Source organism: Tamandua tetradactyla, chromosome 3 (genome assembly GCF_023851605.1).
Source record: "Tamandua tetradactyla isolate mTamTet1 chromosome 3, mTamTet1.pri, whole genome shotgun sequence".
Lineage (NCBI taxonomy): Eukaryota > Metazoa > Chordata > Mammalia > Pilosa > Myrmecophagidae > Tamandua > Tamandua tetradactyla.
The window spans coordinates 81,381,972-81,406,880 of record NC_135329.1 but is presented as its reverse complement, the minus strand read 5'-3'; the positions used below and the strand labels follow the sequence as shown (position 1 = coordinate 81,406,880).

The 24,909-nt window shown below is 35.5% G+C and overlaps 1 long non-coding RNA gene across 1 annotated transcript; it reads left to right on the top strand.

Annotated features, from left to right (window-relative positions):
- The first annotated feature begins 1,241 nt into the window (after window positions 1-1,241).
- LOC143676184 (uncharacterized) lies at window positions 1,242-12,738 on the top strand. The gene is made up of 3 exons (XR_013171890.1): window positions 1,242-1,339; window positions 3,848-3,891; window positions 12,507-12,738. It is a non-coding gene; the product is annotated as an uncharacterized LOC143676184 (long non-coding RNA).
- Window positions 12,739-24,909: the final 12,171 nt, after the last annotated feature.

Below are 24,909 nucleotides of genomic sequence, written 5' to 3'. Positions count from 1 at the left end.
GGAAGATGATGATGATGGTAGCACAACATTGTAAATGCAATTAAGGCTACTGAATTGTAGTGGTTGAAAGTGCAAGTTTTATGTTATATATGTTATTACACATATGTTATTAACATTTATTACTAATAGAAATTTATGATATATTCCTTATCTCATTTGATAAAACTGGCAGGAACTAAGCATAAAAATCAGAATCGCAGAAAATTCCTAATAGGTATAAATATAGATTTTTAAATTAAATTAAAATATTAGAAATTTGTCCTATGTAAAAAGGAATCATGCACCATTGCATGCTGATTTCAGTTCAGAATAATTCATAAGTAAAAGATTGGGATAAATTAGCTATTATTGTCATGATTCATAACATTTCTATATAGAGAAAGATATTTTTCTTTACAACATACTAATTTATCTTATTTTTAATATGTCCTTTTTTAACTTTGACTGAATTACATGTTTCTGGTGCCAGGAATTCTAGTTATGTTTCAGAATTTGTACCAAACATTCAATAAATGTTAATAATTACCTAGTTATAAAATGCTCTATAATTTATAAATATATATATTTAAATTTCTCTGGTCTGGGATATTTATGCATTTTTCATGATCATGTGAAATAATTACTATAAATCAGTAAAAGGAGCACCTATGTTATATGGTTTTCATGAAGTTAAAATTACATTTGCACAATTATTAGAAGAACATGTAATATATATTAAGCAGTCAATAAATGTTGATGACAATGGTGGTGATAATGAGGATGACAGTGGTGATGAAGTTGACAACTTCTTCCTAGTCCATTGACTATATATGACACTACACAGACTGAAGAGTTTTGAATGTTCACCTAAACACATGTACCAAGGTTGAGTTTTTGAAGCTCAATGTAGTTTTATGAAAGTTGTGTTTATTAGTTTTCTTTGCTTCTCCAATTTAGGAAATACATTTCTTTTAATTATAATTGTTTTTATAATTAATTCCCGGGAGAACATTGGTTCACTAGACACCTTCAGGGAAGCAGCAATGATGAATTCATACTTCACCTTGTTTCTAAGTATCAATGATTTTCAATGTGAGGACAGAAACTTCAGGGCTTTGGGTGCTTTTGCTACAAGACAAGAGAAGAAAGTAACTTATTCCCAGCTAAGCCTTTATAAACTGTTCAATAGACAAAGCTGTATCCTCCACTCCTTTATTTCAAACATTCTGAGAATGTCAGAAGAAAGAACTAATCTGTAGAATGGATTCTAAACATGGACAATCACCCAAACATGCAGCTATGTACAAGTCTCTGAAACCATATACTTGAGAGCATCCCCCCAAATTCTGCAATTCAGCATGTAAGTAGAGAGCTTACAATACTCTTACTTTACACCTTTTCCTCTCATTCTCCCTATGTAGTGATTTCCTCTTGTTCATTGCCCTCCTCCTTTCACTTAGTTCCAGCCTTAAGAAAATTTTTGGAGTTGACTGAGTGTTTCTTTACTCCCTTCCTTTGTGCATTTAGACTCTGCTTTTCCTTTAACTGCCGTGCACCCTGCTAGTGCCCAGAAGATACTCATAAGTTGCTCACATTAAAACCACCATTTATCAGATGACAAGAAAATGTCTTTCTAGTATTAACACTTATTTCATAATTACATTTACCTTTTTTACCAAATCTATCATTTCCTTTTCTGCAGCATGATTATAGGAAAACAACTTGATTATACTCCTTCACAGTTTTTCACTTACTGACACTTTCAGGTCATAAATTCATTAAAATAATGAACTGTGTGAAAGGATTCTGAAAGGTTATTGAAACAATCACAGTACAAAACTGAAACTCTGATCCAACATTATTTCTCCTCCCTCTATCATTAAATGCATACTATGCATGTCAGAAATTCATGTGTGTTCCTGCTAACTTTTGTCATTATGAAATAAATATATAACAATAACAGTGAGTAAAATAACAGCAAAATTAGTATTTTGGGTGAGAAAAAACAGGAAACTCTAAATCCAAAAGTTCAAAGTCTTGTCTCACTTCTACCATTATCCTCTATAATATACTCAAATTTTAAATAACATTTCTAACATTTAACTAATGGTGACTAATATTTTATTAATAACTACCTCATACAACATCTGTAAAAAATGTAGCAATAAAAATACCTGGTCATCTAAATCCAGCTTTTCTAATGCCTGCCAATATCACACATTGTTGCCTTGTAATTTGGGATTTGAAAATATGTCCTGTCCTAAACCTGTGTTCTTTCCTTCAAATAGTCTCATGGTGCAATGGTAAAATAAAGATGTTTTATCTTTTCTCTTACACTGAAAATAACTGTGAAAATTGTATTCTCGCTGAAGGAGGTTTCTTTGGGAGATGACATGAGGCTGATTTCATATTGTTTAGCTGCTGATTTGATGATGCGGAGATTAGAGTCAGTGGGTGGAGGGTACTGAGCTGTAAGGAAAATGCTTATTACATGACCATGTTCATTTATTTTATAAATATTTTGTTTCTCAATGAAAACAAAATACCCTAAGGTACATCATTGTGCATAATAATATATGATTATATTTATTGTAACTCTTCACATTATATAAAAATCTTTATATTGGAATGAATTAAAGCTACTGTAACAGATCTATCCAAAGGCATCCTATATGACTGTGTTCTACATAGCTTGGGAATGGCTTGGAAGGATGTTAGATTCCCTAAACTTAGGAGAAGCTCACAAGTTTATGCAAATTCAGTTGCACAACCTAACTGTGGCAGATATTCTGCTATTAGTCTTGAATTTCACACTGGAGTTTGTACAGTGTTTTCACAGGAGACTTTATACACAGGAGAAAAATGCTCATTTCTCCGTGAAAACAAAATTAGTCAGTTGACATCGGTGGGGTATTTCCAAAGTTAAGATGCAAAAGGCAAATGCAAAAGCCACCCTAAACCTCTCTTTCCATTTTGCCAGGCTGACTGGTAACAGTATGGATCACAGAAACAAGACCAGAGTTATCGAGTTCATCCTTCTAGGGTTTCAGAATGAGAAAGAAATAGAATTCCTCCTCTTCTCTGTGTTCCTGCTCATGTACATGATATCTCTGATTGGCAATACCATGATTATCCTTCTCGTTTGTTGGGACTACCATCTGCACTCACCCATGTATTTCTTTGTAGCTCATCTTTCCTTCCTGGAGGTCACCATCACCTCCACAGTGGTGCCTGGTATGCTGGCCAACACTTTCTCACTCACGAAGTCAATATCCTTTGAGAGCTGCCTCACACAGTCTTTCTTTTACTTCCTCCTGGGATCCACAGAATTCTTCATCCTTGCTGTCATGTCTTTTGACCGATATGTTGCCATTTGCAACCCACTGAGATATGCCATCATCATGAACAAACAGACCTGTGTAATACTGTTGCTGGGATCCTATGTGGGTGCATTTGTGTCAATTTTGCCATCGTCCATCTTAACTGCACCTCTACCCTTTTGTGGGCCAAATGTAATCAACCACTTCTTTTGCGACAGTGCCCCAGTGCTAAAGCTGGTCTGTGCAGATACCTCACTGGCAGAACTGGCAGACTTCATCTCTTCTGTTGTGCTGCTCTTGGGATCCTTGCTGCTGACAGGAGTGTCTTACACCCACATTGTCGTTACTGTCTTTAGAATTCCCTCTCTCCAGGGGCGGCAGAAGGCTCTCTCCACTTGTGTTTCCCACCTCATAGTGGTTACACTTTATTACGGGAGCTCCATTTTCATCTATGTTCGACCAAAAAAGGGCAATGTAATGGATGTTAACAAATTTGCAACAGTACTGAACACCATTGTAACACCAATGCTGAACCCTTTTATTTACAGCCTCCGTAATGAGAAAGTCAAAGAATCCATGCGAAAAGCCATCAGTAAGTATGTAACTATGCTAGCTAATTTAAGGTCTTATAAATGAACTTCATATATATATAAATTACTTCTCCTGTCTAGCCACAAAATTAATTTTATTATGTAACTCCTTAAAGTTTACTATTCAAGAAGAGAGAAATTTAGGAGAACATATATTCTAAGTCAGTACTTCCTAATCTTCCTCTAATGTTCATTTAATAGAGACTCAGAATATTTGCAGGATTCATATAGATTTCAAAAATACATGCATACCTTCCTATACATATACACACAAACAAATACATGCATGATTCTCAATTTTCCTTTGCCTACAGTGTTTTTTTTTTTTTTTTTTTTTGCACTGGCAGGCACCAGGAATCAAACCTGTGTCTCCAGTATGGCAGGCAAGAACTCTGCTTGCTGAGCCACCACGGCCCACTTGCCTACAGTCTTTTTAAGACCAAACTCTTGTACAACATAGTGATCTAAACTCAAACAAAGCCACCACTGTGTGGCTCTGCTTAAGGTATATTCTCACCCTTATTTCAAAATTTTTCTTTTTTTTTAATATTAAATATTTTTTATTTAGATACATATAAAATATCTTCAGAATGATTATTAAAGACATTTCACTTCATATTTGAAATATTGCATGTGAAATTAATTATTCTATTTATTATTATTATTATTTTATTTTTTTATTAATAAAAAAAGATTAACTAACACAACATTTAGAAATCATGCCATTCTACATATGCAATCAGTAATTCTTAATATTATCACATAGATGTATGATCATCATTTCTTAGTACATTTGCATCGATTTAGAAAATGAAATAGTAAGACAACAGAAAAAGAAATGAAATGATAATATAGAGAAAAAAATAAAAATAAAAAATACAAAAAGTATATATAAAAAAACAAAAAAAAAACAAACAAAAAACTATAGCTCAGATGCAGCTTCATTCAGTGTTTTAACATAATTACATTACAATTAGGTAGTATTGTGCTGTCCATTTTTGAGTTTTTGTATCTAGTCCTGTTGCACAGTCTGTATCCCTTCAGCTCCAATTACCCCTTATCTTACCCTGTTTCTAACTCCTGATGGTCTCTGTTACCAATGACATATTCCAAGTTTATTCTCTAATGTCGGTTCACATCAGTGGGACCATACAGTATTTGTCCTTTAGTTTTTGGCTAGTCTCACTCAGCATAATGTTCTCTAGGTCATCCATGTTATTACATGGTTCATAAGTTTATTCTGTCTTAAAGCTGCATAATATTCCATCTTATGTATATACCACAGTTTGTTTAGCCACTCGTCTGTTGATGGACATTTTGGCTGTTTCCATCTCTTTGCAATTGTAAATAATGCTGCTATAAGCATTGGTGTGCAAATGTTTGTTTGTGTCTTTGCCCTTAAGTCCTCTGAGTAGATACCTAGCAATGGTATTTCTGGGTCGTATGGCAATTCTATATTCAGTTTTTTGAGGAACCGCCAAACTGCCTTCCACAGTGGTTGTACCATTTGACATTCCCACCAACAGTGGATGAGTGTGCCTCTTTCTCCACATCCTCTCCAGCACTTGTCATTTTCTGTTTTGTTGATAATGGCCATTCTGGTGGGTGTGAGATGATATCTCATTGTGGTTTTGATTTGCATTTCTCTAATGGCCAGGGACATTGAACATCTCTTCATGTGCCTTTTGGCCATTTGTATTTCCTCCTCTGAGAGGTGTCTGTTCAAGTCTTTTTCCCATTTTGTAATTGGGTTGGCTGCCTTTTTGTTGTTGAGTTGAACAATCTCTTTATAAATTCTGGATACTAGACCTTTATCTGATATGTCATTTCCAAATATTGTCTCCCATTGTGTAGGCTGTCTTTCTACTTTCTTGATGAAGTTCTTTGATGCACAAAAGTGTTTAATTTTGAGGAGCTCCCATTTATTTATTTCTTTCTTCAGTGCTCTTGCTTTAGGTTTAAGGTCCATAAAACCACCTCCAATTGTAAGTTTCATAAGCTATCTCCCTACATTTTCCTCTAACTGTTTTATGGTCTTAGACCTAATGTTTAGATCTTTGATCCATTTTGAGTTAACTTTTGTATAGGGTGTGAGATATGGGTCTTCTTTCATTCTTTTGCATATGGATATCCAGTTCTCTAGGCACCATTTATTGAAGAGACTGTTCTGTCCCAGGTGAGTTGGCTTGACTGGCTTATCAAAGATCAAATGTCCATAGATGAGAGGGTCTATATCTGAGCACTCTATTCGATTCCATTGGTCGATATATCTATCTTTATGCCAATACCATGCTGTTTTGACCACTGTGGCTTCATAATATGCCTTAAAGTCAGGCAGTGCAAGACCTCCAGCTTCGTTTTTTTTCCTCAAGATGTTTTTAGCAATTCGGGGCACCCTGCCCTTCCAGATAAATTTGCTTATTGGTTTTTCTATTTCTGAAAAATAAGTTGTTGGGATTTTGATTGGTATTGCAATGAATCTGTAAATCAATTTAGGTAGGATTGACATCTTAACTATATTTAGTCTTCCAATCCATGAACACGGTATGCCCTTCCATCTATTTAGGTCTTCTGTGATTTCTTTTAGCAGTTTTTTGTAGTTTCCTTTCTATAGGTTTTTTGCCTTTTTAGTTAAATTTATTCCTAAGTACTTTATTCTTTTTGTTGCAATTGTAAATGGGATTCGTTTCTTGATTCCCCCGCAGCTTGTTCATTGCTAGTGTATAGAAATGCTACAGATTTTTGAATGTTGATCTTGTAACCTGCTACTTTGCTGTACTTATTTATTAGCTCTAGTAGTTTTGTTGTGGATTTTTCCGGGTTTTCGACGTATAGTATCATATCGTCTGCAAACAGTGATAGTTTTACTTCTTCCTTTCCAATTTTGATGCCTTGTATTTCTTTTTCTTGTCTACTTGCTCTGGCTAGAACCTCCAACACAATGTTGAATAATAGTGGTGATAGTGGACATCCTTGTCTTGTTTCTGATCTTAGGGGGAAAGTTTTCAATTTTTCCCCATTGAGGATGATATTAGCTGTGGGTTTTTATATATTCCCTCTATCATTTTAAGGAAGTTCCCTTGTATTCCTATCCTTTGAAGTGTTTTCAACAGGAAAGGATCTTGAATCTTGTCAAATGCCTTCTCTGCATCAATTGAGATGATCATGTGATTTTTCTGCTTTAATTTGTTGATATGGTGTATTACATTAACTGATTTTCTTATGTTGAACCATCCTTGCATACCTGGGATGAATCCTACTTGGTCATGATGTATAATTCTTTTAATGTGTTGCTGGAATCGATTTGCTAGAATTTTGTTGAGGATTTTTGCATCTATATTCATTAGAGAGATTGGTCTGTAGTTTTCTTTTTTTTGTAATATCTTTGCCTGGTTTTGGTATGAGGGTGATGTTGGCTTCATAGAATGAATTAGGTAGCTTTCCTTCCACTTCGATTTTTTTGAAGAGTTTGAGCAGAGTTGGTACTAATTCTTTCTGGAGTGTTTGGTAGAATTCACATGTGAAGCCGTCTGATCCTGGACTTTTCTTTTTAGGAAGCTTTTGAGTGACTGATTTGATTTCTTTACTTGCGATTGGTTTGTTGAGGTCGTCTGTTTTTTCTTGAGTCAGAGTTGGTTGTTCATGCCTTTCTAGGAACTTGTCCATTTCATCTACATTGTTGTATTTATTAGCGTAAAGTTATTCGTAGTATCCTGTTATTACCTCCTTTATTTCTGTGAGGTCAGTAGTTATGTCTCCTCTTCCATTTCTGATCTTATTTATTTGCATCTTCTCTCTTCTTCTTTTTGTCAATCTTGCTAAGGGCCCATCAATCTTGTTGATTTTATCATAGAACCAACTTCTGGTCTTATTGATTTTCTCTATTATTTTCATGTTCTCAATTTCATTTATTTCTGCTCTTATCTTTGTTATTTCTTTCCTTTTGCTTGCTTTGGGGTTAGTTTGCTGTTCTTTCTCCAGTTCTTCCAAGTGGACAGTTAATTCCTGAAGTTTTGCCCTTTCTTCTTTTCTGATATAGGCATTTAGGGCAATAAATTTCCCTCTTAGCACTGCCTTTGCTGCGTCCCATAAGTTTTGATATGTTGTGTTTTCATTTTCATTCGCCTCGAGATATTTACTAATTTCTCTTGTAATTTTCCTTGACCCACTGGTTGTTTAAGAGTGTGTTCTTGAGCTTCCACGTATTTGTGAATTTTCTGGCACTCTGCCTATTATTGATTTCCAACTTCATTTCTTTATGATCTGAGAAAGTGTTGTGTATGATTTCAATCTTTTTAAATTTGTTGAGATTTGCTTTGTGACCCAGAATATGGTCGATCTTTGAGAATAATCCATGAGCACTTGAGAAAAAGGTGTATCCTGCTGTTGTGGGATGTAATGTCTTATAAATGTCTGTTAAGTCTAGCTCATTTATAGTAATATTCTAATTCTCTCTTTATTTATTGATCCTCTGTCTAGATGTTCTGTCCATTGATGAGAGTGGCGAATTGAAGTCTCCAACTATTATGGTAGATGTGTCTAGTTCCCTTTTCAGTAATTGCAGTGTATTCCTCACGTATTTTGGGGCATTCTGATTCGGTGCATAAATATTTATGATTGTTATGTCTTCTTGTTTAATTGTTCCTTTTATTAGTATATAGTGTCCTTCTTTGTCTGTTTAAACTGTTTTACATTTGAAGTCTAATTTGTTGGATATTAATATAGCTACTCCTGCTCTTTTCTGGTTGTTATTTGCATGAAATATCTTTTCCCAACCTTTCACTTTCAACCTATGTTTATCTTTGGGTCTAAGATGTGTTTCCTGTAGACAGCATATAGAAGGATCCTGTTTTTTAATTCATTCTGCCAGTCTATGTTTTTGATTGGGGAATTCAGTCCATTAACATTTAGTGTTATTACTGTTTGGGTGATGCTTTCCTCTACCATTTTGCCTTTTGTATTATATATATCATATCTGATTTTCCTTCTTTCTACACTCTTCTCCATACCTCTCTCTTCTGTCTTTTTGTATCTGTCTCTAGTGCTCCCTTTAGTATTTCTTGCAGAGCTGGTCTTTGGTCACAAATTCTCTCAGTGACTTTTTGTCTGAAAATATTTTAATTTCTCCCTCATTTTTGAAGGACAATTTTGCTGGATATAGAAATCTTGGTTAGCAGTTTTTCTCTTTTAGTAATTTAAATATATCATCCCACTGTCTTCTAGCTTCCATGGTTTCTGCTGAGAAATCTACACATAGTCTTATTGGGTTTCCCTTGTATGTGATGGATTGTTTTCCTCTTACTGCTTTCAAGATCCTCTCTTTCTCTTTGACCTCTGACATTCTAACTAGTAAGTGTCTTGGAGAATGCCTATTTGGGTCTATTCTCTTTGGGGTGCGCTGCACTTCTTGGATTTGTAATTTTAGGTCTTTCATAAGAGTTGGGAAATTTTCAGTGATAATTTCTTCCATTAGTTTTTCTCCTCCTTTTCCCTTCTCTTCTCCTTCTGGGACACCCACAACACGTATATTTGTGTGCTTCATATTGTCATTCAGTTCCCTGAGCCCCGCTCAAATTTTTCCATTCTTTTCCCTATAGTTTCTGTTTCTTTTTGGACTTCGGATGTTCCATCCTCCAGTTCACTAATTCTATCCTCTGTCTCTTTAAATCTACCATTGTGGGTTTCCATTGTTTTTTTTTTCATCTCTTCTACTGTGTCTTTCAATCCCATAAGTTCTGTGATTTGTTTATTCAGACTTTCCATTTCTTCTTTCTGTTGATCCCATACCTTCTTCATGTCCTCCCTCAATTTATTGATTTGGTTTTTGAAGAGGTTTTCCATTTCTGTTCATATATTCAGAATTAGTTGTCTCAGCTCCTGTATCTCATTTGAGCTATTGGTTTTTTCCTTTGACTGGGCCATATCTTCAATTTTCCTGGTGTGATTCGTTATTTTTTCCTGGCATCTGGGCATTTAATCAGATTTCCCTGAGTGTGGGACCTAGCAAATTCAAAGACTTTCCTGTGAAGTCTCTGGGCTCTGTTTTTCTTATCCTGCCCAGTAGGTGGTGCTTGTCTGTCTGCGGGTCCCACCAGCAAAAGATGTTGTGGCTCCTTTAACTTTGGAAGACTCTTGCTTCTGGGTGTGTGGTGGAGACAGAGGAAAGGTTGTATGTTGATTTTACTGGCTTCAAATTGTGAAGTCCTGGGATCTGAGTTCCTTGAGAGAGGGAATCCACCTGGGTTGTGTTTCACCCCTCCCGCGGGGAAGATTCAGGTGGTAGAGAGCCCTGAAAGCAGCCTGTTTCTGCGTTCGGGGCAGTTGTGACCTATGTAATCCCAGCACTGAGCCCAGAGGCAACGAAGCCTCCGTAGAAACAGCCGCAGAAGGCTCTGTTTCGCCCCCTTTCCTCTTTTTCACTTAGCCCAATCGGCGATTTCTGCCTTGCTCAGTTTCGCCTGAGCTGAGGGCCTATTTTTAGTAGTCAGAAGTTGTTCATTAATGCCACTATTGGTGTTAGGTTGGGCTCAGTCTCTACTACTGTTGGAGACTCTTTCCTTTCCCTCCGGGAAGTCGCCTGTTGCGGAGGGGCGCCAGCCACCACGGCTTGGGGAACTGCTGTTCGGAAGCTCCCAGCCGGCCCAGGAAGCTGCGTGTGTGGAAGTGGTTGCGGTCGCCGGCCACTGCGGCTTGTGGGACTGCTTTTCCGAGGCTCCCAGCTGGCCTGGGAAGCCACGCATGGGGGAGGGGCTCCGGCCGCCACGGCTTGGGGAACCACCGATCCAAATCTCCCAGCCGGCCTGGGAAGCCACATGTGTGGAAGGGGCTCCGGTCGCCAGCCACTGCGGGTTGGGGGATTGCCACTCTGAGGCTCCCAGCTGGCCCGGGAAGCCGCACGTGGGGAGGGGCGCCGGCCGCCGCAGCTTGGGAAACCCGATCTAGAGCTCCCAGCCAGCCCGGGAAGGAGGGAGGGAGCTCCGGCCGCCAGCCGCCACAGCCCAGGGAAGCGCGCGCCTCTCGGGGACCTCACCGCAGCGGAGACTCTTAGCCAGTCCAGCCATTCCAGAATGGAGTATGCTGTTTGTCTGGTCTCTGTCGTGGCTCTGGGAGCTGTTCTGTACTGTTTCTAGTTCTTTAGTAGTTGTTCTGGAGGAGGAACTAAGACCCGCGCGCCTTACTAAGCCGCCATCTTCTCCGGAAGTCCATTCCTATTTATTATTTATTTATAAATTGAATTTGTATGCTGATCTCACAAGGCTTCATGTCATTTACAGTCTGTAGCCTTCATGCTCCTATATCTATGCAACAAAAGCAAGGGGCGCATCTACCTTGAATGGTGAAAGTCATCAGAACTTAAAACTTTCAGCTAATCATGCAAAGGGGATAGGGAGCAGGAGTAATGATTTACATATTTTCTTTCCAGGACTACTGGAAATTATATTGGGTATTGAACTTCTGATATAATATTTACACAAATAATTTTGTTAAAGACAAATAACAATGAACTGGGAATTTCATCATGACTTAGGGTGCACTACATTTTCAGCATCTGAATGAACAATTCTTATTAGATTTTCATTATCTCAATTAGATGTAAGCGATAAAATCGGTACAAGGATTTACTAAGCTGAAAATAAGGAAAATTCATACATATTACGATTAATTGTATTTCAAATAAGCCAAATGTCTTTTGTAAGGAATATGTAATTTCAAAAGAATACTGTTGGGAAGAAGGTTATTGAAATACAAAAACTTAAAGATGTTCTCATCATATACTACACTTGTCTGACCTCAGGGGACTGCCAATGTTCAAAAAAATGTATCAACCACTGCTTATAGAAACCAACATAAAATACAATACTGCAATGAACTGTATTTGGTTTGCCAATTATTCACAGCCTCTTTCCAAACTATTTTTTCTGGGACCTGGTTATGAATTCACGGTGTATCTTCTTTTTTTTTTTCAACATATGTCACCCTATTGCAATTGACTGGTCAGTTTGATTTCCCAGAAGACATAAAATTGCATAAAGACATTAATGGTGATCACTTCATTCAAATTTTAACCTCTAATGCTGGATAAGTATGTCTCACTTAATCGAATGTGAAACATGTAACACTAGGACAGGATCCTTGTATGATTTATTATTTACACTAAATTTCTGTTTGTTAAATTACCTGTCAACAAATAAATATTGGAAAATATCAGTCAAATGAATGAATGAACGAACACTAATGATCATCAAATACTTGTTTAACAAATAGACTAATGAATGTTATATACATATATATAAACATATAAAAAGAAAAAATTAAAATTAAAAGTCATATTTCTTCTGTGTAACTATAACTGAAATACTTCTCACATTTTAACAATTATACTTAATCACCTGAATCTCTAAAATATTGTCTGTAATTGTGCACATATAGATTAATTGCTTGATCAAATGATACTCTGAGGTATTTTCCAAATGTTCAAAAATGGATTTTGATTATATTCATATGCATCACTTATGAATGTGTTTACTGTAGAAAAAAATAAAGAAGACAGTAGTCCAACCTATCAGCTTAGGACAGAGTGAAAAATTTTTTTAAAGTCTACCCTTTTCATTTATAGATATTTCCACTCCCCAGAGGCACCCAAGTAAACTATGCCAAGGTAAAATTATCACCCTAACTGCTTCAAGCTTTAAGACGAGTTCAACAATTTGTCAGTGCGATTACAGAATGTTATGACTGGAAGGAACATTGGATACATTTTATTCAAAGTTTGTATATAAACACAAGGAAACAAAACAAAAGAAGTTATGGGTTATATGTATATGGTTGTAGAACTAATAAAAGCACAAGTTTATTGGAACTTCAGTCACTATTTCATTATTTTAATATGCAAATTTCATCCTTATTTGCAATATTAATTTTGGATACTAAGTGTACAATAGACAAGAGGGTGGTCTAGGTCCTGTCTTTGAATACATGGGAAAGTGAGTTAAAAAAACAACTAACAGCAATAGGTTTCAAAAATGCTCTGTTTTTTGTTTTATAAAAACATTTTTCTTTGCCTGCCGGACTAGTGGAATGTTTCCCAAAATTACCTGGAAATGTTGTCTCTGCTCTACACAGACTCCTGTACTCCTATAAATGTCAGTTCTTTAGCAGAATCACTGGTATGTCATCTATGTAATGGCCTGTACAATATTCCTCTGGAACTGGGGGAATAGCCAGAGAGCAGTTCCACAGATACCGTGGAACACTGGAAGATGGAATTGGAAGAGAATCCCATTTATCACTTGATCTCTGTTTGTTTGCATTCTAACAGGAGCTGTCTTCCATCCATGTGCAGTGAAATTTTATACACAGAGTCCTTGAAATTATGAGTATTCTTCCACTGCCCACTTCCACTATAGTAATTGGTTGAAGAGTTTTTGTAGAAGTATTAGAATAATTAGTACTGCATAAATAAACTAGCTTTCAAAGTCCTTCTTCAAGGAAACATGGTATTCTTCTCAATTTGTAAGACATGGATTAAAGTACAAGTTCAGGCTTGGATGCTGAATCAATGTACTGCTGTTTTTGCATTATTCTTCAATAGTGTATTTGCATTATTCTGACTATCTATGGCCACAGACAGTCAGGAACCCCTGAATCATGCAATCTTTCCTACCAGGAATCCTTGCTGAGTTGTTAAATTCAGAATTATAAGAGATTTCTATTTTCCCATATAATAATAAAACCTCACTTATTCAAACTTTTGCCTTGTTTCTTTGTTCATCACGATCTATACTTCCAGAAATATTCTTCCATTTCAACATATTATCCAAATTTAAAAGATATTCTGGAGCATAATTCCTTTACTCCTACAGCAATGTAATAATTTTGAGTTATATCGTGCTGATACTTGATCTTATTTATTGATGTGGAAAAAGTGAGAGAGGGTAGACATTGATGATGAGAAGGGATGCCATCTTCTGAGATTCAAACTTAATTTAAAGTCTTTCCATAGTTTTTGGGTGAAGTAGGTTGTCCCCAAAGATGACCAGTAACACATGCTTCCCACTGTATATGGACATGCTACTCTCTCAAGAATAGGTGGGAACACATTCCTCTCCCATTAAATGTGGGCTAGGTCTGAGTCTCAGTTTCCCATACTTTCCTTCTTAATGCCATGACATTTGTATAGGAGTGTTGCTATGCCTAGGAGACTTGTATTTTTATAGCTTAACTGCTTCTACAATCAATTCTAAGTCCTTACTTTCTACCTCATTCTGTCCTCTGGATATAATAAATGAGGGTTTTTAAATGCTGACATAAAGAACGTCTGGCTTTCAAGCTATGCTCAGCATTAAGAACTGCCTGAAGAGAACTTCTCATTTTTGCTCTCACAAAATCAGTTGCACCCCAGAAAACCAAACAATTCCGTGGTTCTTAAAATTACAATTTTTACATCGCTCCCAGTGCTAAAACCATATCAAAGGCATCACTCATTCTAACTGTATCAAGTACCAAGTCACCACAGTGAAATTATGAGTCATTTTGACACTTCAGAATGCCAGAAGTTACTCCCACCATCTCAACTTCCCTCTAGCAATGGGTTCTTAGTTGCCACCTGGCTAGTGAGTAATGCAAATTCTAAATTTTTCTTGAAGAAATGCCTCCAAGAACCACTTCCAATGCTAATTCTCTTAACAGTCAAGTGAAAATTCATGTTTTGAAGGTTATTCCGAAATGAGACAGGAAATTGAAGGCTGGTAACATATGGGGCATAAAGAAAACTTTTGAGAAACAGTAGTTGAATGTGCCAGAGAACTCTGGGACTACTAAAAAAACTTGCACTTCAGAGTTATTCCTTCGGAGGGGCAAGGTGGTTGGGTTATATAAACTCCAATTCCTGTCAGACATTGATAGAGGTGTAGACTAAAAGATAGTTGCTAATTTCTTTAAAGATTAATTAGCTATGCAAATAAGCTGAAAACCCAACCACAATAAGGAGAATAATTAATCAACCTATACCAAACCAGAATTGATGCAGATGTTAGAATGAACCCACAAGGACATAAAAACAGATATATAGCTATATACTATATGCTCAAAAAAGCTAAAGAGGATATAGAAGATATTTTTCTAAAAAACACCCATATCGAAGTTGAAGATATGAAAATAATTTGCTTGAGATGAAATATACACTAGATGAAATAGATGAAAGTATAATCATTGTAGGAACAAAATAATAGTGAATTTGAACATTTAATAATCCAAAAGAAAACATAAAAAATAAAAAATGCAAAGTCTCTGTGAGCTGTGTACCCACTACTTCAAATAGCCTAATATACATATAGTTGGAGCTTCTAAAGTTGAGTAGTGTAGGTAGAAAAAAGTCTTTCAAGAAATGTATCCAGTTTATCCTAACTTTGATGAAAACCATATGGCTATATACCCAGATAAAGGTAAATGAAACCCAAGCACAACAGAGATGAAATAGACTACATCTAGTCACATCACAATCAAATTGTTCAAACCTAATGATAAATGAAAAATTTTAAAGCAGCCAAAAAAGAGTAAATTGATTGCAATGAGCAATGCAAACAAGAATATAGTACAGGAGCATCTTTAAGGTATAAAAAAAAAGACATAAAATATGTTAAACAATCCATGACTATCTAACTACATTAAAACAAAAGCTAAAAGAATTTTTCAAGCAGAAGAAAAGGAAAACAAAATGTACATAGTAACTACACCAGTAAATACTTAATATTTTTAAATAATGCTTTATGTTTAAAATCCTTTAAATACAAATGACAAAAATGTATTCCTGGATTTATATGTGTATGAAAAATATATGAGCACAGCAGCCTAAGTAGTAGGAGGAGAGGAATGGAAGAATGCAATGTTTGGGATCTTATAGTTAGTATATATGAAGTGTTAACTATGTCACTTGAAGGTAGATTTAATGAATTAAAGAGATATACTATAAATATGTACAAGGCAACTCTAAAATATCATTTAAAAGAATTAGAGCTAATAATTCAAAGTAGAAGCTAAACAAAATCATAAAAATAGTTATTCCAAAAGCAAGCAGAAATGACTATATAAGGAGAAAACAACGGAGACAGAAAACAAATAGCAAGAGAATGTACCTCAAACCAAATGTATCAGTTTTCACAAAATATATATAGGTATCTAAACCCTTAAATAAAAGGCAAAGATTGCCAGATCATATGCAAGGCAATGAAAATGTACATTGTCTACAACAAATTCACTTTAAATATAAAGATGTATATCTTAAAAGTAGAAGGATGAAAAATATATATTGTACTAGCACCTGTCAAAGAAAGTGTGATGAATATATTAATATGAGAAAAGACAGACTTCAGAAAAAATAATAATAGAGTTAAAGATCATTTAATTATAACAGAGTCAATATTCAAAAAGATATTTCTATCCTAAATGATGAGTAAAGTAATAGAGCTTAAATATGCTTGAATAAAATGTGCAAGGAGGGGGTGCAAGGGTAGTTCAGTGGCAGAATTTTCGCCTGCCATGTGGGAGACCCAGGTTTGATTACTGGTCCATGCACTTCCCAAAAAACAAACAAACAATAAAAATTCAACAAATGATGCTGCAATAACGGGATAAAAACTCACATGGAAAAATGTGATCTTGCCATACAGCAAACAAAAAAGAATATGCAAGGAAAGATAGACAAATATACAATTAAAGTCTAAGACTTCATTGCACCTCTTCAAAAGTTGGTACAATTAGTTGAACAAATTTAGTTAGGGGATGATAGACTTGAACAACACTGTCAAACAACTTGAATAATTGATACATATGGAAGACTCTTGGCAAAATGAAAGCAGAATGCACGTTCTTTTAAGGTGTGTGTAGAAAATGAACTTAGATCATATCCTGGGAATTAAATTGTCTCAATAAATTTATAAATATTCAAGTCATATAAACTATCTTCCTTGACCAAAATGAAAATTATAAAATAAGTTTATGCATATAATTTTTAAAAACTTTCATGAAATGGACCAAAACCTTAAAGGACAAAAATGCTCAAAGCATAGTAAAGAAGAAATGGATGATGTAACTAGTACTAAAATTCTAATAAAGAGGTTGCATTTGTGGTTTAAAATCTCCCCCAAAAGACAACTCAATGTACTGATGATTTAATAGTGAATTCAATCAAGCATTTAAAGAATGAATAGTACCAGTTATATACAAACGCATCCAGAAAGTTTAGGAAAGGGCATGATTCTTGTTTCATTCTTTAAGGCCGGGATTCCCCTGATTTCAAATCCAGGAAAAGATATCACTAGGAAATGAATCTATAGATTAATAGCTATTGCTACAGAAAATCTGAAAATAAAACATATTAAATCACATCCCAAACATATAGGAGGGATAATACATTGTAATGAGGTGAAGTTCATTCCAGGAATAGAGAATTAGTTTAAAAGTAGAAAATCACCAATGTAATTAATTACATTAACAAACTAAATAAAAAAACCATAAAATCATCTCAGTAGATGCAGAAAATACAAAAAAGTGGTTCTTTGTAAAGATCAGTGAAATTGAGGAATTTTTAGCTAGACTGACAAAAAAAGGGGGAGTTACACATAACTGAAATCAGAAATGAAAGTTGTGACAATACCACTGATATTGCATTAAATAAAAGGATTATGAAAATATGGCATGACAATCTGCATACCAATAAACCAGTAATCTAGGTGGAATGAACAAATTTCTAGACATGCAAAATTTACTTGACCTGACTCAAGAAGAAAGAGAAAATATGAAAGGACCTATGACCAGTTTAAAAGGTTGAAACAGTAAACAGAAACCTCCAAAAAAGAAAGGCCCAGAAACAGATGGCATCACTGGTAAATTTTGCAAAATATTCAGAAAGAATTAAGGGTGATCTTTCTCAGACTCTTCCAAATAATTGAAGAGGGATACCCTTCTTAACTCATTCTATGAGGCAACTCTATTTGTCCCATTCCATAAAGCCTCCATCATCCTAATACCAAGCCACATAAAGACATTGCAAGAATAGAAACAGATACAGATGCAAAATTTTTCTTATCAATATAGATGCAAAAATCTGCAACTAAATAACAGCAAACTAAATACAACAGAATATTAAAGGCAATAAATATCATTACCCAGTCAGATTTATCCAAGAAATGCAAAATTGGTTTGACATAAGAAAATCAACAAATGAATAAATATATCATATTAATAGGATGAATTAGATGTGTATGCTGATTTCAATTCAAACAGAAAGTGCTATGGTAGTCAAGGTTCTCCAGGGACAGAACAGAAGGGATATCTATCTGTCTGTCTGTCTGTCTATCTATCTATCTATCTATCTATCTATCTATCTATCTTTATCTATTTATCTTTTATCATCCATCTATTGATCCCTCTACAGAGAGATAGATTAGAATTTGCTTGAACAACTGTGGTGACTGGCAAGCCAAAATTTTGTAGAGCAGACTACAAGCTGGAAACTCTGATAAAGGTAATTATGAAATCACAAAAGTCTGTATTGCCTGAGGGGAAGCTAACCGACTGAGTTTGAGGCAAACTTTTCTTTCTGAGTCTAGAAATCCTCTTCTGATTTTTATTACTTCCAAATGTTTGGATCAGGAGACTTGACATTTATGGGGGCAATCTCCTTTGATGATTTTAGATTCAAGCAGCCATAGATACACTCACCTGATTTTAGGTGCATAACCCTCTATGAGATACTGTTACAGTACAGAAAAAAAAAAAAAAAAAAACAGGCCAAGGCTTGTTTGACCACAAAGCTGGACACCGACTCATAGCCAAATTGACATATGTAATTAATTATAACTGTCCAACTCTTATTACTTCAACACTCATACACATCTCCTTAAATCATACATTATCTCCAAACAAAGGCAATTATGAAGACATGCATACAACTAACACGGTGCAACTATTGTGTCACAAACGAAAAACAAGCCCACTTTCCCTTTCCCCAGAAGATAATGCATGCTTTTGAGTGACATTCACTTTGTTCTTTAATATATTGTAACTTAAATGCTATGATGTAAATTTAATACAAATTATGTTACATGGCAAAGGGACAAGAGATGGAAGTAAACAAATATATTTATCATTAATACACTCAAATCTATAAATACATTAATAACTAAGTAAGGAAGAAATATCCATAAGAAGTACAAATCTGCATTTCTGCATAGGTTTCATGGTCATAGCTGGTATTTGCAACTACCTTCTTCCGACACCCAATCCATCTCCTTTTTACCCTGAGCAAGCACCATAGCTGGTTGTGATTCTTTGCATGGTAGAAAAAACCAAATTTCATTCCTCAAGGGTCTGGGCCATTATAATACTGCCTGGAAAGGGCTATTATGGTTTTCACACTTCTTATTGATTTTAATAACAGGGAATGTTACTGCTAAGAGATGCCCTATAGGATCTCCTATATGCAAGGCATACTCTTTCTTAGTTCTATTATGTAGTAGCAGTCTGATTTTTCTCTTGGTAAACAGGGTCAATCATCAAAGCAAGTAGAGTAATTGCCTGCTGGTACAGAGGCATGAGGAACCTAAGTGGTCAAGTGGCAGTCTTATCTTCCAGTCCAGTGGGTACCACTTGGCGAAAGCACTCCTACTTTTGGAACTTAGGCCTCTAGATAAGCAAAGCATAAGATTAAAGAAACAGGAAGCACATCCATTCTAGTCAATCACTAGAGCTAGTGGGTTCCTTATTATCCTATGGAGTTAGGTAAGAAAATTGACTTTAATTTTCTGTTACCATATACGCAGTCTCATATTTCGCCCCTTTAATTACAGATTTATTTTCCAGTAGTGTTAATGGCATCAGCAATGTTGTGCTATTGTCACCACCGTATATTACCAAAATGTATTAATTTCAAATAAGAACCCTATACATTTTCAATTTCCCATTCCTTATCCCCATGGTGAACAATATTTGAGATTTTGACTTTATGAGTTACCTTATTCTAACTGATTCAAATCAGTGAAATCATACAATATTGATCCTTTTGTGTCTGGCTTATTTCACTCAATATGATGTCTTCATTTCATCCATGTTGGCGTATGTGCAGGACCTCATTCCTTTTTATAGTGGAATAATATCCCATTTCATGTATATAATGCATTTTATTTATCCACTCATCAGCTCATAGACCCTTGTGTTGCTGCCATCTTCTGGCATTTGTGAATAATGCCACTATGAACAGTAGTGTGCAAATAACTGTTGAGTCCCAGCTTTCAATTTTGGGTGTATGTTTCTAGTAGTGGGATTGCCAGGTCACAGGGTAATTCTATACTTAGGTTTCTGGGGAATTGCCAAACTGTTTTCCACAGTGGCTGCACCAGTTTACATTGCCATCAGCAATGAATATTTTTATTTATCCATTCTTCTCTGTTCTAGTTTGCTAGTTGCCAGAATCCAATATACCAGAAACAGAATGGCTTTTAAAAAGGGGAATTTAATAAGTTGCTAGTTTGCAGTCCTAAGGCCAACAAACTGTCCCAGTAAAGCCAGTCTATAGAAATGTCCAATCTAAGGGACCCAGGGAAAGATACCTTGGTTCAAGAAGGCCGATGACGTTCAGTGTTTCTCTTTCACTTGGAAGGGCATATGGTGAACATGGCAGCATCTTCTGGCTTTCTCTCCAGGCCTCTTCTTTCATGAAACTCTCCAGGAGGTGTTTTCCTTCTTCATCTCCAAAAGTCGCTGGCTGGTAGACTCTCTGCTTCATGGTTCTGTAGTGTTCTCTGATCTCTCACAATCTTGTGGCTTTCTCTCTTGTTTTTTAGCTTTCTCCAAAGTGTTTCTTCTTTTAAAGGATTTCAGTAAAAACAATCAAGACCCACCTGGAATGGGTTGAGACACATATCCACCTAATCAAGTTTAATAGCCACAGTTGATTGAGTCACATCTCCATGGAGATAAGCTAATTAAAGTTTCCAGTGTGCAGTACTGAATAGGGATTAGAAGAAACCATTGCTTCCACAAGGTTGATTAGGATTAAAACATGGCTTTTCAAGGGTACATAAACCTTTTGAAACCGACACACTCTCCATCACTTGTTATTTCTGTTTTTAAATCTCACTCATTTTAATAGGTGTTTTCAGGTATCTCATTGTGGTTTTTACTGCATTTCCCTGAAGGCTAATAATGTTTGGCTTCTTTCCATGTGCAATCTAGCAATTTTTATGTCTTTGCAGAGGATTCTATTCAAGACTCTTGCCCATTATTTAATTGAGTTGTTTGTATTTTTGTCGTTAACTTGAAGGATATATTTCTATATACTGGATATTAATTCTTTACGGGATATGTAGTTTCCAAATATTTTTTCCCACTGTTTAGATTGTTTTTTAAATTTCATGATAGACCATAGAGGACAAAAGATTTTTGTTATTTTGGTGAGGTCCCATTTATGCATTTTTTTCTTTGATTGTATGTGCTTTGGGTGTGAAGTCTAAGAAACCATTGCTTAACACAAGGTCCTGAAGATGCTTCCCTACATTTTCTTCTAGGATTTTGATAGTTAATAATGCTTATATTTAGGTCTTTGATCCATTTTGTGTTGATTTTTGTATATGGTATGAGGTAGAGGTACTCCTTTTATTTTTGCAAATGGAGATACAGTTTTCATAGCACCACTTGTTGAAGAGACTATTATTGCCCAATTGAGTAGTCTTTGCCACCTTGTCAAAAATCTGTTGGCCATAAATGTGAGGGCTGATTTCAGAGCTCTCATACAGTTCCACTGGTCTGTGTCTGTCCTTGTGCAGGTACTTCACAGTTTTGATTACTGTGGCTTTGTAATAAGTTTTTCTTTTCATTTTTAAGCAGTTTTGTTTGCACAATCATGCAATCCAACCTAAGTAAAAAATCAATGGTTCCTAGTATAATCACATAGCTATTCTTTCACCACCACCATCTATATGAGGACATTTTCTTTTCTTCCACAAGGAATACCTTAAAATTCCCCCATATACCTGCTTATTGACATTTATTTTTGGCATATTGTCTTTGTTACATTCAACGGAAGCATATTACAATATTACTGTTAACTATAGGTCCTAGCTTACGTTGATTGCATTTTTCCCTGTACACCCCCACATTTTCAGTACCTTGCAATGTTGACATTCATTTGTTCTCCTTCATGCAACAACATTCTCATATTTGTACATTTAATCACCATCATTGTCCACTCTAGGCATTCCTGAGCTATACCATCTCAATCTTTATCCTCTAACTTTCCTTATGGTGTCATACATGTCCCCAGACCTTCTCCCTCAACCATGCTCACATTCAGCAACATTCAGCATAATTACATTATACTTCTACAATCAGATACTATTGTGCTATCCATTTCTGCATCTTTACAATCTGTCTTGTTGCACATTCTCTATGTGTTCAGCAACAAATGTCAAATTACTACCCCCTTTTGGTCCCATGATAAACTGTGTTCTTAGCTTTAACTCTCAAAGTTCACTCATTAATATTAGTTCAGATTAGTGAGACCATACAGTATTTGTCTTTTTCTTTCTGGCTAATTTCATTCCGCATAACGTCCTCAAGGTTCATCCACATTATTACATGCTTCAGGACTTAAATTCTGTCTTACAGCTGCATAAATTTCATCCTATGTGTGTACCAGCTTGTTTAGCCACTGTTCATTGATGAACTTTTGGCTGTTTCAGTGTCTTAACAATCTAAATAATGTGCAAATGTCCATTTTTATCCTTGCTTTCAGTTCCTCTGAATATATACCTAGTAATGGGATTGCTAGATCACATGGCAATTCTGTACTTAGCTTCCTGAGGAACCGGCAAATTACCTTCCAGAGCAGTTGCACCATTCTACATTCACACCAACCATGAATAAGTGTGACTTTTTCTCCACATTCTCTTCAGCACTTGTCATTTTCTGTTTTTTTTTGCTAATGGCTATTTTGGTGGGTGTGAGATGATATCTTACTGTGGTTTTGATTTGTGTTTCCCTAATAGCCAGAGAAGTTGGGCATTTTTTCATGTACCCTTTGGCCGTTTGTATTTCCTCTTCTCAGAAGTGTCTGTTCAAGTCTTTTGCCCATTTTTTAATTGGGTTGTTTGTCCTTTTGTTGTTGAGTTGTAAATCTCTTTATTTATTCTGAATATTAAATCCTTACCTGACATGTGGTTTTCAAATATTGTCTCCCCTTTCATAGTCTGCTTTTTTACTTTTCTTAAAGACCTTCTATGCACAAAAGTGTTTACATTCTATTTCTTTATCCAATATTTGTGCTTTAGGTATAAGGTCTAGGAAACTGCCTTCTGTTACGAGATTTATAAGATATTTCCCTACATTTTCTTCTAAAAGTTTTATGGTCTTAGCTCTAATGTTTAGGTCTTTGATCCATTTTGAGTTCATTTTTTTTTAGGGTGTGAGATATGGATCCTCTTTCATTCTTTTGTGTATGGATATCAAGTTCTCCAAACACCATTTATTGAAGAGGATGCACTGTCCTAGTTGGGTTGGCTTGCCCATATTATCAAATGTCAGAGATGAGAGGGTCTGTTTCTGAATACTCAATTCAATTTCATTTGTCAGTGTATCTGTCTTTATGCCAGTGCTGTGCTGTTTTGACCACTGTTGCTTTGTAATATGCTTTCCAGTCAGGTAGTGTGAGAACTCCCACTTCATTTTTCTCTCTCAAGGTGTTTTTAGCTGTTCAGGGCATGCTGTCTTTCCAAAGAAATTTTTACTGTTTTTTATTTCTATTTCTGCTAGGTAAGTTGTTGGGATTTTAATTGGTATTGTATTGACTTTATGAATCAATTTGGGTAGAACTGCCATATTAACTACATTTATTCTTCCCATCCATGAATACAGGATGTCCTACTATTTATTTAGGTCTTCCATGATATTTTATACTGATTTCTTGCAGTTTTCTATGTATAGGTCTTTTGTATCCACAGTTAAATTTATTCTGAAATATTTTATTCACTTGACTGTCATTTTCAATGGAATTTTTTTTCTTTATTTCTTCCTCAGATTACCCATTACTCAAATATAGAAACACTATTGAATTTTTGGTATTAATATTGTAAGCTACCACTTTGCTGTACTTATTAGCCCTAGCAGCTTCGCTGGAGATTTTTTTGATTTTTGACATATAATATCATATCATCTGCAAACAGTGAAAGTTTTATTTCTTTTCCAATTTGGATGCCTTTTATTTCTTTTCTGCATCAGTTAAGATGAACATGGTTTTTCCACCTTGATTTATTGATGTGATGTATTATATTAACTGATTTTCTCATGTTGAATCAACTTTGCATACCTGGAATAAATTTCACTAGGTCACTGTGCCAGTTTGAACCTATTATGTACCCCAGAAAAGTCATGTTTTAATCTTGATCCAATCTTGTGAGGGCAGATGTTTCTTTTAATCCTGATTCAATATTGTTGGGTAAAAACTTTTGAATAGTTTATTTCTATGGAGATGTGATTCACCCAATTGTGGGTGTGAACTTTTGAGTAGATGGAGATATGACTTTGCCATTCAAAGATTTTTTGATTAATTTACTCCAGTCCTTTTAAAGGGGAAACAGTTCAAAGAAACCTCAGATGCAGACACAAACAGACATTTGGAATAGTCAAGTAGATATTTGTAGATCAAGATGGAAATAGACCTGGTGCTAAGAAAGGACTCACAGAAATAGTCAGAACCCTGAAAAGAAGAAATCTCAGGCCCTGTCTGATGCTAAGCTAAGAGATGAAACCCAGAGTTTTATCCCAAAGCAGCTAAGTGAATGCCCACAGAACTCAGAGAGGAGACCACTGTCATCAGAAGCTGGAAGCATTGCAATTGGACGCAAGGAATAGGAGATGCCAGCCACATACCTTCCAAGAACACCCTTCCTTTAGCCAAAGTATCTTTCTCTGTATGCCTTAGTTTGGACATTTTCTTGGCACTGGAATGGTAAACTTATAACTTACTA